At 46.1% G+C, this 13938-nt stretch overlaps 1 protein-coding gene and 1 pseudogene across 2 annotated transcripts in view; both read left to right on the top strand.

Moving 5' to 3' along the window:
- The window catches only part of LOC144145261 (uncharacterized), a 45211-nt gene that overhangs the window by 6820 nt on the left and 24453 nt on the right, over nucleotides 1-13938 (top strand). The window lies entirely within an intron of this gene.
- On the top strand, nucleotides 6149-6715 carry LOC144144803 (uncharacterized; annotated as a pseudogene).

Raw genomic sequence — 13938 nt, 5'->3', positions numbered from 1 at the left:
AGTCATGACGTCTCTATCTTATTATGTGATCACATAATCCGTCTGGTTATGCGGTTAACAAAATGTTACAATACCGGAGCCCTATGTCGTAGAAACACTAAACTCTGCGTTTTGCTCTGTCTTTGCCGATGAACCCTAACATATATTTCCTTGTGCTTCCCCCCATGATTTCCCTGTTATGGCTTACGTCATCTTCGAACCTCACGGTATCATTAAAGTGATCGAGGCATTAGAAGTGACGTCATCAGCTGGAATTGACTGTATAAATTCTAAAGTTCTGAAAAACATTAAACATTTTTTCTGCTGTTATACTGTTTCATATCTTCGAGCAATCAATGTCATCTGGAGTGGTGCAATGAGACTGGAAGGTCGGCAAGATCATTCCAATACCCAAGAAAGGTCCGTCATCCTCACCTTCCAGCTACCGTACAATAACACATATATATGCATATGCTGTAAACTTATGAAACATATTATTTACTCTCAAACCGTCAAATTTCTTGCGCCTATGAATTTTTTCCACCCCAGTCAGCACAGGTTTCAGAAAGGCCCCTCATGTGACACGCAACTAGCGCTTTTTATAATGATATCAGCTCTTGTATTGATCACAATATTCGTGTAGACGCTCTCTTTCTAGACTTCGAAAAATCTTTTGATAAGGTACCCTATAAACATCTATTTCTAAAACTTTCGTGCTCAAACTTTGATCCTGCCGTTTTCAACTAGATCCAAAATTTTCTGTCAAACCGTGAACAGTTCGTTTATGCCAACCAGACATCATCATCGCGCTGTCAAGTAGTCTCAGGTGTGCCCCCAGGGTATGGCCCTCGGTCTCCTCTTATTCTTAATTCATATAAACGACCTGCTTAATAATATATCGTCAAGTATCCGTTTATTTGCTGATGACTACGTCATTTATCGCTTGAATCATGACCCTATCGACTTTTGCATTCTTCAAAACGATCTATTAACACTTGAAACATGGTGCATAAATTGGCTAATCACTCGAAACATCAACAAAAGGTCCTTCGCTTCTTTTCATCGTAGGAAATATTACCCGGCTCCAACATACTTTATTTTTGGCTCTAAGTTATCCCCCGTGGATTCGTATAAGTATTTAGGCATAACCATAACACCCGATCTTAATTGGGCACCCCACATAATAACTATCTGTAACGAAGCAAATAAAGTTCTTGGCTACCGCAGACGAAACTTACGCCTTGCCCCTCCTCCTGTAAAACGTTTAGCTTACCTAACATTGGTACGCCCGAAACTCGAATACGCTTGCGCCGTCTGGGACCCGTACCAATCTAATCTATCTAAAATGTTTGAATATATTAAGAATAGCGCAGCCAGGTTTATTTGCTCTTAATATTCACATCACTCAAATGTCACTACTGTGAAAAACGAAGCCCAACTTCAGAACTTGGAATTGCGACGCAAGGCCGCTAAAGTAACCGTTTTTTCACTAATCCTTTCATTCATTGTCTGACGCATCCAGTATCATGTCCGCACATCGAATCACTTCTCGAACTGGCCACCGCAACACCGTTTATCCTGCGCATGTCCGCTCAACAGCCCACATTCACTCGTTTTTTGTTCAAAGAGCAAAGGATTGGAATGATCTTCCACCCGACAGTAGTGCACCACTCAAGCCCCATTCTGTTCAAAACCCACATCGAAAGAAATCGGAACCACAGCCCACCCCTCATGTAACACCCCGTACTGGGGTATTTGAGGTATAATAAATAAATAAAATAAATAAATAAATGGGAGGACGCGACGTCATTTGCATAACTATGTAGGCAGGCGGCACCTTTATTTCTAATTTCTAGACCCCTAAGACTGTAATACCTGCGAGTACGAAATTTTTCTGCGGTGAATATAATATTTCGCAAAAAAAGTAAAAAGAATACCCAGAATTAACGCGTCATGCGTTTTAATGAACGTGACAAGTGACGCAAACGGCATTCATCATGTTTCGACGCACGTACAGTCGGGCAAATCTTTAACCAGCCTGCGCGAGAGACAATTTTTCGGTCTCATGGCGCTCTTACAAAGGAACAGGCTAGCAGACGATGGGCTGAGCAGAACGCTGTTTCCGAGCCTGCACCTAATCTCGACCTGTTTGCAACTTGGCTTCCGTCATACGGCGCTCAGTCATGAAAATTCGTTGCTCGCGCGCTAGTTAAATATATGGCCGACTGTACCTGACGAGACACTCTTATTCCAGTGATCCAAAATCAAGAAGAGCTATACCGCTGCTATCGTGTGTACTGCCACGTAGTCAAGGAGGACGCAGGGTTCTTCAAGGAACGAAATTTATTAGAGCGAACAAGTGCTCCGCAAAAACGTAAAGACCCTACCGCGGTGGTTCAGCGGCTAAGGCGTGTCGCAGAAGACTTCGAGGTTGCGGGTACGATACCCTGCCGGGGCTGCCGCTTTTCTGATGAAGGCGAAAAGCAAAAACGCCCCTGTGTACGAGATTTCGGGACCCGTTAAAGATCCCCAGTTGGTAAAAATTAATCCGGAGCCTTCCACTACAGCTCAATTCATAGTCTGCGTTGCGTCGACGCGTTAAACCCTACAATCAATCAATCAATCAATCAATCAATCAATCAATCAATCAATCAATCAATCAATCAATCAATCAATCAATCAATCAACCAATCAATCAATCAATCAATCAATCAATCAATCAATCAATCAATCAATCAATCAATCAATCAATCAATCAGTCAATCAATCAATCAATCAATCAATCAATCAATCAATCAATCAATCAAAAACTCATTAAATACACGAGAGTGTAAGAAGTCATCAGAATGACGTACACAGGCGATCGTCAGTGAATCGAATGCAATGGTGCTTTCTCTGCACACATTTATCTGTAGTGCTCTTGTGACAAAAACACGAACGAAGACTCATGCATTCCGACGTGCACTGGCCTTCGTTTCTGAACGGATGTTCATACCGCTAACCTCGGTTGGGCCATGATCATGGCTGTGGTTATCTGTGAGTTTACCAGTGCACAGATTACAGACCTTAGTTTCGATATTCGCTTTGGAGGTCCCTCTTCTTCGCAATATCCAGTAGATGCTTTGCTCAGTCCTTTGCTTCACAATATAAAAAATGATTCACGAACCAGCATTTCGCCGCCTCTTTTAGTACTTATGTCTTCTGTAGAGTCTGTGAAAAAAACGGTAATACCAGTGCATTTGGCTGCTGAACTTGACCTTGTTATACATTAGAGTTCCTTCTGGAAGCTGCACTCTCAAAGAACCACTAATTTCCGGGCTTGAGTCATAAGATTTGCGCGGGAGCAGGCAGCCCCTTGTGTTGTGGTGAATTACTTTTTCCTTAGTGACGTCTAAACTTTTATATTTTACGCAAATAAGCTATATGCCCTTCTCTGAATAGCCCGTTATGCTTTCAAGTTAATTAAAAGCTTTCTTTTTGACAAATAGCCCTATGAAGAACTGTCCTACGTGACCAATTTGCTTGCGACCAATTGTCCTATTACCAAATGTCCCGTCATGAATTGTCTTTGGACGAACGGTCGATACCCCCTCTGAGGTGCTTCAATAGCCACTATTTGAAGATTGCGATGCTCCTGCTGACTGTAGAGGGTGAGTTGAACTCTTTTGTATTGCTGCGGTGAAAGGCTAATGAAGAAGTTCCAAAGCCGAAGATCGCCAGCTCCTTCTCCGCCCCTTCATGCGGAACTCCCTGACCTTTCAGTAATAAACGTATGCTGGCTACCTCCGTCAACTAACCGTCTTCCCACATGTTTGCTTGCCATGCCCGTTTTTTAATGTTCAGAAAAGGGGAAACCAGCGAGCAGAACGCAGGACAAGAGGAGGAGGCACACACACAACACCGCTGGTACCGTTTTTTAGGAAGATCGCTGATTTAGCAGCTCAGCTGGATACAGCCGTCAGGTTTTCCCGGGATTGGTGTTTCCGAGTAGGATCCCACAACGAAGTGATATGGCGTCCCTTGCACGTTTTACACCAAAGCCTCCTTGCGTTCTTGCAATTTTTAAGTGCAGTGAAGGGCCTGGCGCACCGAAACCAACGACACCGTGCCTACGTTTTCCGTCATCGGAAGGGTAATCTCCCGACTTTTCACTTCAAAGTTCAATTGGTCAAGCAGCATTTAGACATCGTCAGACCGTTCCCGTTCTGGCACTCATGCTGATTTTTCCATCAACGTTAGCTGGTTGACCTTGAGGACGACCACATTGGGGAACATTAGCAACAGCGCAGCCTTCGATATTACGCCATCGAACGCAATGTCTACATCAAGATTCGTAACTGATATGACGTCTCTGTACACTTTCATGGAGCGTTTGAAGGCAGTGAAAGTCCTCTCAGGAGGTTACTTTCTGGAGGCTTAGTAGCTTGCTCATGTGGTCATTGATGACCAGGCTACTGTCTCTAAAAGGCTCGTGCAGCAGTTCGATGGCTACGGGGTAGCTCTCGTTGGTTGTTTTGTAGTCCGCCTATGACGCCTTGCGCTTTCCCCCTGAAATAACTGCGCAAGTACTTCAATTCGTGAACGCCTCTAAGAAATGAGTTCTTTTGCATCGTCGACTCAAATTGGTCCCAAAATTCCGGCCACCGTATTAATTATCGCTCGAAAGGGTTGATTTCAAGCTTGGGTAATCGAAACTGAACACGTTCTTGATTTGAGGTTACAGCCTGTGCTGCACTACCCGCCGTTGAAGTGCACGCAGCTGCAAGGTTTCTTTCAGCGCGGGAAGTAGAGCGTGCGATAGAGTTAGTTTACTGCTCTATGGCTTCCAACTCCTCGTCTAATTCTTCACCGCTCTATTTCAGTGTCTATATTTGTCAGGTAAGTTTCCTTTAGCTTGAGCATAGTTAGCTGTTTACCTAGCTCACCGACCGGTAGCCGTGTTGTCTTCGTAGTTGCGCTCTGATCGTCGATTATCCGTGTAGTTAATGCCCGCAGAGAACCTTTTTTTAAATTGGCACAGTCCATGATGCGCGTGGTACGAGGAGATGCCGTTCTAGCGGGAGCTGGGGCAATGCGTGGTCATTGGGCGGTGTGTCCCCTTCAATGGGCTTGCGTCATGGTTAGGGGTCTTCAACTTTGTAATCCTTGCATTCTGGCCACGCCACCAAATTGGTAAATGCCAAGAAGGAGGCGCCGGTTACAGGATCCGCAGTTTATTTTCGACCTTCGAATGACTAGCATAATCCGGGGGACGATGATAAAAATGTCTCCGGCAAGACGTTCGGGGCATATCGCCTGCGCTTTGTTTCTGCGTTGTCGTTTTCTAAACCATTTACATTTGTAACAAGTGGTTTGGTATGGATTTTATGCTATGGTAAGATAATTTTTTCGAAGATGTTTTTCCCACTGGAAACTATTTAGACATTTGGTGGAACGGTTGAAATTCAAAATAGGTCTTCTCGTAGTAAGGGTTTTGGTTGGCGGCGATTGTAAATCTCTGGTCAATGCCACCTCGAGGGCATTTGTTTGTTCTAACATAAATGTCTTCGATTTGCTTTCTACCAATACCGTCTATGGCACACGCTGCAAAGGCAGCAGCCCCCAACTCGCACTTACAGCTTCCGCTGCAAAAGTAACGGAGTAACTGATAACTGCTTATTCCACAAAAAGTGGGATAAGATTGACTTGCTGTCAAAACTTAATGCTGCGTCTTGATTGTGCAGGTTGCTGAGACTTTTCCAACCGAATAGAAATTGGGTAGCGATGGCTCAATGAGCAAATACCTTACTATTAGAACCCAGACATTCGTGCGCTGTCGCGGTGGCAACATATGCAGATGCTTATGGGATTGCGATTGTAGTGTTTAACCCGCCGAGGCTCCATCTGGGCTACGAGGTAGGCAGTAGGGGAAGCCTCCGGAGTAATTTTTACCAACTGGAGATCGTAAACATACCCCACAATCTCGATGCCTGGGCGTTTTCTTTTTGCGCCTCCATCTGAAAAACAGCTACCGCGGCTGGGATCGAACCCACACCTTTGGGCTCAGCAGCTGGACGTCCTATAGGCCTAGCCACCGAGCGGGTGGTTGCTGAATGAAGGTACGGGGAGAGTGGAACCAAGTGGAGAGTGGGGCCTCGGTACTGCCACTGCGATTCAACGCTCATCCATCATGTATCTGCAGCTGCTTTCGGCCGTCGTGGGCCGGCTGTCGTCTGCCTCATCGGATGGGAATAAAGTCATTGAAGATCCTGTCGTGTGCTCGGGTACACCCTTGAGCAGCTTTTCCGCGCACCACAGCCTGTGTTTTCGGTCTTCGGATGCTTTGCCGCCAAATCTGAACTTTACCGTGTTGGCCGTCTTGCAACACGGTGCAACATCAGCTGACCCACATCTTCAAAGGCGCGCCTGCTGCATCGACACTTCGGGCCACGGCACGGCCACTACGATTCAACGCTCACCCATCATGTATCTGCAGGTGTTGCTTTTTGCCATCGTGGGCCGGCTGTCGTCTGCCTCATCGGATGGGACTACAGTCATAGAGGATCCTGGCGTGTGGTCGCGTACACCTTTGAGCAGTTTTTCTCCGCATCACAGCCTTTTTTGTTTGGGCTTCGGATGCTTTGCCGCAAGATCTAAACTTTACCGTGTTGGCCGTCCGGCAACATCAGCTGACCCACGCCTTCAAAACCGCGCCTGCTGCATCGACACTTCGGGCCACGGCACTATAGTGAACTAGAATACTTGGGTAGTGGAAAAAGCGCCGCCTTCTCCCCATAGCGCCCTTGAAGCCGAACATGTTAACCGCCGCGCGTGGCGCTGGTGTGCGCCGCCCGAGGAGATCCCGAGGCGGCGCGCCTTGCCGCTATGCTGCTGTTGAGTGGTTCACGCTCGGTTTTGATGTTTCTAAAGCCACTGCACATGATATTTTTGTGTGTGTAATTGCAAGAGCAGCCTAGCTTGCACTACGCTGATCCTTAAATGTTCCTGGCTCTTTTTTAAATGCAGAGCATTTGTATAACTCACGATGTCACCCGTGCGTCGGCATCCGCAGCAGCCAGCCTCCCCCTACACTATATAAAAGAAAATACTATCCGGCGCCTGGTTTCGATCCCACGACCCTGCGGGCGGAACGCAAGGTACATGGTGCTCTTCCCACTGCGCCAGAAAACCGACACAGAATCAAAGGCTACGAATGCGCCTTATATCCTTGACTCATTCAAACTACGTCGTCAGCGGCGTGCGTTGGCGACTCAGCGGCGTGCTAGCGGCGTGATAGCTGCGTGGTGTACACGTGATAGCACCAACCCCCCAAACACTAAACGTTAACGCAATACACCCACCCCCTATGCGGCGCATTTACTCGAGTCCCCCTCGCGGGGAGATGGGCCCATTTTTTGTTTTTAATTTAGAGAGGACATATGCTTGAGGCGGTCCCTTATTTCCGAAGGGCCATGGCCCATGCGGTTTGAAAGGATAGTGCAATAGCGTGTTGTGGGATTATACCCCTAATAAATTTATGTGATTGCTACAAAGATTTAAATTTGCAAATTTGTTTTACCCTGCTTTTATTTGTTGAATTCCTACCTGTTTCATAATATCTTGCGCCCGCAAGACGTGGGCAGCACTTTTAATGAACTTGTGCATTTGTAATATGGTAATTGTTTTATGTTAATGAATGGTCAGCGTACCACTAAAATGTGCAGTTTTAAAATGATCCCGTTATAAAGTGCGCCATATGGTGCTTTTCTGAGAATTGCAGTTTTTCATGGCGATCGTTTTCTCTGCCTTGAGTGAAGTTATTAAAAGCATTTCGTGTGTATTGGGTGGATTAGTGCTCTGAAATAGCCCGGGCAAGGTGGGACGCACTTTCTCGGGACCGAGCAGGGCTCGGCCTTCAACAATTTTTTTTTCGTGCCGTGCTGGCCCGGGCGCATGCATGCAGTGTCTGAAGCCCGGCAGTTATGCGCCGCAAATTCGTGATTGTTGATACCAAAAACGCAGCTCATTGAATTAGGTTAAATGAAAAAAAATCGAAGCGCGAAGTCACTGATGCTCTGTTAAAAATATATTTCGTCGATTTTCTCCAAAATTCATTTTTTCTGTGTCCGGATATATAATTACAAAGCTCGGTCCAAGTTTAAAAATTGTAAGTCCAACATACTCGCTCTATGGTTACGTTTTCAGGTTCAAAAGGCCAAATTTTTTCGGACTCGTGTTTATAATATTTCGAACGCGGGCTAATGTTTCAAAACAGTCCGACGGGCTCAGGTTTATTTTATTAAATTTTGCCGGGTACAAGCGGGGCTCGGGCTTATATTTAAAAATTTGTCGGGTTCGGGCCGGGCCTAGGAATTGTGGCTTGCGCAGTGCTCTAGCTTGATAAAATTAAAAAAAAACGGAAATGTGCGTAAGTCGGCCTGCCTAACGCACCATGCTGGTTCGCGGCTGACAAAATGCGACAGAAACATTAGCAAACATTGACACACGCGGTCTGCTTGGTTGGCCAAATGGGTTGAAAAAACGAACAAATAGTACATGCGCACGGCATAGCTGTACTTTTCCCATAAGAACCTTGCTATTTTACTAGTAGCATTCGCAAAGCTATTGCAACGCGCATTCAAAGCACCAGGGATGAATTTTCACTGCAATTGAACTGATGCCCCTCGAATACAGTCGAAAATGAACACTGCGGGTTGCGTTATTTATTTTCTTCCATTATCCGTTGTTTTGTGTGTTTTCTCACAAGCGCTGCGTTTGCGCGCATTACCGGGACTCGTTTGGCGTTGCTCGCGCTCTCCGGCGAGTTGACGCTTTCGTGTGGTATTGATTCGTACCTGTTCTTGCTTCAAGCGCACCGAGCTTCTATTTCGCACTTGCATTTCGACTCACATGTGGTTTCGGTTTTGCTTTTCCCTTCGTGTTCTTATAGTCTGCTATAGTTAAGCGCTCCACACGTTCGTTGGACATGCGTGGGTGAGCGCACACATGTGGTAATTATTTACAGTATGGAACGCGAACAATAAACAGATGACACAATAACATTACCTCCCCACTGTTGAGTCGGTGCACATGATTCTTATAAGAAAACAACACCAGCTAGCCGCTGCACATGATCTTGGTTTGGGAAATTGTAAAAGGAGCCTAGCAGGAACCACACTTGTTTAAATGTTCTTGGTTCTTTGTTTTAGTTGTTGTTAACGTGGATGTAAATAATGCAACGTAAATAAGGTGTAATTATTTTATGTTTATCGGTGTAGAGTGTGCGAAACAGTATGCAGTTTCAAAATGATCGCGCAGAAAAATGATGCTGTGTGGCTTCGTGCTTTTCTGAGAATTGCGGTCGCGAATCCTGTATTTGCACGCTTTCCGTTGACTTGGCTGAAGTTTTAAGATATCTGTCATATGTGCTTCTTTGGTACAATTTGGAAAAACCAACGTAGTTGTTTGCGCATGCACGACGCTGTTTGCTCGGCATGCAGAACGTGATAGAAAAGTCAGCAAAAAAATGAAGAGAAAAAGCAGAAACAATGACATTAAGCAGAAAGCCTTAAGCACCCCGCTCATTCCTCAGTTGACACAACACGATAGAAAAACCATCAAACAACGAAGAAAAAAGTATCTGCCGCTAGCCTAGATTGAGCACGGCGTACGCAGTCTGCTGGGTTGGCGAAATGTGATGAAAAAAGGAGCAAACAGTAAATACACAACATAAGTACCTTTCCCATAAAAAAACCTTGGTACATTAATAGCATTCTCTACTATTTTGACCCGAAAAAAGAACTGTAGCTCCTCGAAGACTGCCCGACGCACGCCTGCCCGCCGCTTTAGAGTGAACTAGAATACTAGTTCACTCTAGCCGCTTCCCGAGGCGAAAAAGCGCTCGGGCGGGGCGATCGGCTTCCGGCGGCGCGCCGTTGCTCCGGCCGTCTCAATCGCCCGGAGAGAGCGTAATTCCGAAGAGGCCGTGTCGCCGTTTTCCGCCGCACCGCGCCGCGCGGAGCCGATGGTTGAAACGAAAGGCGTGTATGCTGCAGCGCTCCTCGAAATGGCGTTTCGTCAGCTTTCGCGCTTTGTATCGGAATAAAAACAAAGCATACCTGATGTCATGGATGCAAAGCGACTCATAGACCCTGATAACGCATTATTTACCTAGGTTTGCAGCTATGCGACTTCTTTTTATGTGCCGCATGACGCCCTCGACACACGGACAATATTCGCTGCTGCCAACAGAAAATTTCTGGCGCTTAAATAACGTTCAGTTCGCTTTATAACGTACTTAACGCGTTATAACGTATAATGTACTTTATATAATCTGCATGGTCAATGCAGTTCCTTAGAGCGTCATACCCGTGACGAATGGCTGTGCTTTTATCTAGCCTTTGAATTAATAGCTGTTAAGTAGAAGGACCCATCCTATTTTTAGGATTAACACGTTTAAGGAGTGTTACCCTGAGCGATAGCCTCAAGGATGCGGCAATCTGTTTTACACATGCGCGTTAAGCAAGTTATGGTTTCAATTTCAGTCGCAACAAATAAAAAACTTAAAGTCAGATGTACCCCGATTTTATTGTATTCTTAAGCGTAATTCGGTGGCCTCAGGCAAGCCCAATTTTGCCTATTTTGGAATGAATAGCCAAGACATTTAAATTTTCAATTACTGATTTCGAAGCACATGTCCATGTGTTTAGCAATGATGACAGCTTTCATGTTTGCTTTGGACGATATCCAATTATATGTACACACTAAAAGTTGGGAACCAAATCTGTACTTAACGCTCGTCCAAGAGCTGCATAGTTTATTGAACGTCTATTTACAAACTACACTGCACTTATATTCACAAATGTACGCTTTCAAGGCATCGATCCCTTGAAAGCGTACATTTCTGATCTGCTTGTCTTGACAAACAGAATAATTCACAAATGAAGCACTTTGCGATGCAGGGGCTTGGAAACCAGATTTTTTTTGCTGAATACAGCGTTGTTCGTGACAGTTGCACCAACATTGGCAAGCAGTGACCTCACAATCACTATGGACAGAGTGGTGGTAGCATACGTTCATCATACCTTGCTGTGCACGTGAACAGAGGACAACGTTTTAGATGAGGCAAAATCATTGCTTTGTACGCACAAGCAGCATGCGCTTTATCAGCATTTAGGATAAAAAGAAGCTGCAGCTGTTTTCAAAGAGGCTCGTTCTTCCTCCATGACAATATCGTAGACTTGTCCGTATGAAAAAAAAATGCTGGCTACAACAGTGTTTGCCAAATCATTTTAGTTTGACAGCACAACCTACATAACACTTCTGATAAGATTTTCTGCGTTGTGGGGTGCAACCGAATGCCTGTAAAGCTGCTTTCTTTGGATAGTGACAGTGCGCCTTTTATTTAGAGAAAACTGAATTAAGAATTATGAATCATACCATCGTAAACGGCGGCTAATTGTCTTAGTTGAGTTGCATGTCGCAACAAAACGAATACAAATTAAAATCTTGTAGAAAATTTTAAAAAGCAAAGCATGAGCGCAAGAACATAATCAGTAGGCTGCATAGCAGGTGTACCCTGAACGAGGTATCAAACAAAAATATAGAAATGGTCAATTTCTAAAAATAACTGGCAAAAATCAAACACGGCGTCAATATAAAAATGCAATGACGGCTCTCGATTGTTGTCCATAACCCACCCTACGCGAAAAAAATATAACGGCTGTTCCAACAAGCAAGCACCCGATAAATCTGTCGCCAAAAAGTTTCCGCACCCAAATATCCGCGCACCGGAATGTCCGCACCGAAACGTCCTGCTCCGAAATGTCCTGCACCGATCAAATCAAGCCCAACAAGCAAAACGCGATTAACTTTTCGCTGTACAGTGACATATCTTGGTTTCCGTGCTATTCCTCGAAGCTTCTGAGACAACACAGTTACGCGAATTCCGGCAGCGAAGACACGGAGCAGCCTAGGCCCCGCAAAGCCGTGGAGAGGAGTGGGTGCAATTTTAGGGACCTTACGAACCATCGGCTAACACCGCCACCTCGCGGCGCGTTGCGGAGTTAGCCAAATTACAGGTTTTTGCTGGGGGACGCGCCGAATGGGACGGCCGGAACAACGGCGCGCCGCCGGCAGCCGATCACTGAGGCCATGCTCGGAGCGTGGCCTCCGCGATCGGCTACCGGCGGCGCGTCGCGGCGCGCCGCCGGCAGCAAATCGCGGAGGCCACGCTCGGAGGCGGCCGCTTTTAGATGCGACGCTGAGAGGAGCATCTCTTGGCGGCGGCCCTGTCCTGCGTCCGTCGTCGTTGTCGTCCGCGTCCGTACAGCTGCGTCTCTCCTCTCTCCGATAGCGAACACTCTCGCCCAACATCTACGGGCGCGTGGCGCAGCGCACTCTCACTCCACCGGTGGGCGGCGCTGCGCGCTGTGTGCATGTGCACTACTCTCTCTCTCTCCGCGGTCTCCTCTCCTTCGGGTGCGCTGCGCATATAAGCGCTTCGGCCGGTCTCTCAGTCGACGGTCGCCCGCGGTTGCGCTTGCTCTCTCGCAGTACCGACGATTGCTTGATGCGACGGATCCTTTAATAAAGCCTCCACCTAAACGACAACAACAACAACGTCTCTCATTATGCTCAAAATTACGCCCGCATCCCCTCGCGTGGAACCCAACGATGTGATTGAAACGCAATTTACGTTCACTACGCGTTTCACGCAATTCGACTAATCGACCCAACGGAAACACCCAACGGACCCCCTTCAGCGTGGCATCACACCAGGGTTCCCGCGAGAGGAGGTGGGCGTAATTTTTTCCACTACCCAACTATTCTAGTTCACTATAACGGCACTGCCACTACGATTCGACGCTCATCCATCATGTATCTGCAGGTTAGTTATTACGACTGTTGTTCCTACCGGAATTATGTTGTTTGCCGTTTGGCGTTATCGTGGCCTTCTGTTTTTTTTTTTTGAAATTTGCTCGGAGTGCAACATTGTACCTCAGCCGCCTTTTGTTACTTGACGGTGCGTGGAGGAAAACCATGGACCAATAAGTCCCAGGAAGAAAAATTGAACCTTGTGGTCGACGCTGTTAAGCGCCTAGAAAACAACGCTACCGTGGTGGAATCCGTAAATAGGTTTTACTAATACATATTGCTATTCAAAACGATGTAGATCATCTTAAAACTCGGGTATGGGCTATAGAATCTAAAATACAATCCAAAGCTAGCAACGTAACCCTACCCAGCCATGACCAACATTTTTCTGCATTACAAGATAAAATCGATGACCTGTAAAATCGATCTCGGCGTTCCAATGTCATTTTCTTTAGGGTTGACGATAATGAACCATCTGCACCATGGGATGTAACTGAGCGTCTCGTTGGGGAGTTTTGCGCGTCAAAGTTAGGCTTAACAGTAGATTTTGTTGCTCGAGCTCATAGATTGGGCCGTTTTGTACAGGACAAAAAGAGACCCATTATAGCGAAGTTCTTTAAAGATAGGGAAATCGAAGCAATTTTGAACAACTGACCTAAAGTAAAAAACACGCCTTTCAGCATCTTGCGCGATTACTCGGTGCCCTTTCGCGACAAGCGCCCAAAACTTGCCCAAATCAAAAAATCAGTGGCCAAGGAGGGTGACCGCTGCCGCCTGGTATTTACTAAGCTTTTCGTGAATGACGACATCTACGTGTGGGACACTGAAGATGAATGCGCTGTCCGATTAAATCCTCATGATAACGTACGCGCGGCGGTAACCCTTGTGAGCGACACGAGCGAATGACATAGCTCTCCCCCGATAATTAAGTGTTCTTCTCCACTTGTACCCCGCCCCATAGTCAAGCATTTTCCATTTTTGTTTACAAATATTCGTAGTGTTCTCTCAAGAACTGTACCTCTTTCTTCACTAATAGACTCGTCGTTAGCATTAGTAGTAATGTTAACCGAAACACGGGTTAATGACACTGTTAGCGATTACAAT

This window comes from Haemaphysalis longicornis, unplaced genomic scaffold (genome assembly GCF_048455015.1).
Source record: "Haemaphysalis longicornis isolate Haplotype H1 unplaced genomic scaffold, Haemaphysalis longicornis Haplotype H1 scaffold_7, whole genome shotgun sequence".
Taxonomy (NCBI): Eukaryota; Metazoa; Arthropoda; class Arachnida; order Ixodida; family Ixodidae; genus Haemaphysalis; species Haemaphysalis longicornis.
This window is presented reverse-complemented; position numbering and strand designations above follow the sequence as displayed.